At 36.2% G+C, this 1,762-nt stretch overlaps 1 pseudogene; it reads right to left on the reverse strand.

Annotated features, from left to right (window-relative positions):
• LOC105535323 overlaps window positions 1–1,473 on the reverse strand; it is a 20,505-nt pseudogene extending 19,032 nt beyond the window's left edge.
• Between the last annotated feature and the right edge of the window lie 289 nt (window positions 1,474–1,762).

The raw sequence follows: 1,762 nt of genomic DNA on the forward strand, positions 1-1,762 counted from the left end.
ACTGTGTGGAAAAATGAACAACAAAAAAATAGAACATAAACCACTACTCACCTGTTTTGGACATAATGCTAAAAGAGAATTTAAAATAATAGTTTAACACAGCAGTTTCTCAAAATTATGCAGACATTTGTGTGTCCCCCAAAACAACGGAAAAGTGGCCAGATTTTGCAGTCTCTTATACTTCATGAAGAGGACTTTGGCTCTCATTGTAAACTTGAAGGAAGATCACCAAAGAGAAAGTCGAATCTTTAGAAAATTTAAAAACGTAAGACAGAAGGTGTCCTTGTGTGACAGTAAAATTAAAAAATCCTCAAGCATCCCAGAAACTCTTTCCTTTGGAACACAGCTTCCCAAATCACATTTTAAGCACTGACTTTCTCTTTGACTTTTGGACCTCTCTTCTGTTGCATTCATTCTCACATACCTAGGGGTTTGGCTACAGTCTCATGTCTCTTCATATTCCAAGGCTCTTTTCCTTGCTCCAGATAGGTGATCAGGTCCGGCTTAGAGAAAGCAATACCTGTTTTATTAAAAATAAATAACATGAATATTGCTCATATTCTTCAATTCTCAAGCTAGTAATCTGCTCAGTAAAGATGATGTAATAGAATATTCTACTAAATTAATCCCAAAATAGTAATTTATAACAGAAATTTCTAAATCTTCAGAAAATATTTTAAATTTGTATATTCTTAATGTCACTACCCAATACTACTGAATCAAAAACTGGTGGTGGAAGGCCGGGCATAGTGGCTCACACCTATAATCCCAGCACTATGGGAGGCCGAGGCAGGCACATCACCTGAGGTCAGGAGTTAGAGACCAGCCTGGGAAAAACAGTGAAATCCCATTTCTACTAAAAACACAAAAGTAGCTGGGTGTTGTGGTGTGCGCCTGTAATCCCAGCTACTCAGGAGGCTAAAGTAGGAGAATTGCTTGAACCCAGGAGGTGGAGGCTGGAGTGAGCCAAGCTTGCACCACTGCACTCCAGCATGGGGATAGCGCAAGATTCTGTCTCAAAAAAAAAAAAAACAAAAACAAACAAACAAAAAAACTGGTGGATTTTAAGGTGGAGGAAACAATATTTTATGCCACCAACCTTCAGGCATTACCAATAATCTAGAGTGAAAAACACAGATCAGCTCAGGAATGCGGAGAATTCAGATCAAGATGAAACGTCTTGAAGATATTCCTCTCTACACAGACAAATCCTCAAAATTTATTTCAAAACAGGAATCTGAAACTCATTTATACAAAGCAAAAACTACCAAAAACATTCTACACAAAAAATAAATAAGTAAAACCTTTAGAATATATTATGAAATGTGTATTGAAGTTATTCTCACCGAGAAACACCAGGTTTCTGTAGTTCTCTAGCATCACATCTCTATATAAACTCTGTTGTGCAGTGTCCAGGCATTGCCACTCTTTCAGAGAAAATTCTATGGCCACATCCATAAATGTCAATGGTCCCTGAAAACACACACACACACATATTTACCAAGTGGCCATGGGCAGAATTTTTAATTTGACTCAAGATGAAATAAGAGAGTAAAGAGAAGTGCTTCTAACTTATAAGAGTGAATGCAATTCATAAAGTAATTCTCAACACAGAAATATTTTCTAATATATTCTCTAACTCTGTGTAAAGAGAGAGGCATAATCCACAACATCAATGTATATATTATAGTTTTCTGGATTATAACATATAAAATTCAGGCATAAACATAAACATACATTTTTGAGTGCTGTATTTACATCA

Source organism: Mandrillus leucophaeus, unplaced genomic scaffold (assembly GCF_000951045.1).
Source record: "Mandrillus leucophaeus isolate KB7577 unplaced genomic scaffold, Mleu.le_1.0 Scaffold1446, whole genome shotgun sequence".
NCBI classification, from domain to species: domain Eukaryota; kingdom Metazoa; phylum Chordata; class Mammalia; order Primates; family Cercopithecidae; genus Mandrillus; species Mandrillus leucophaeus.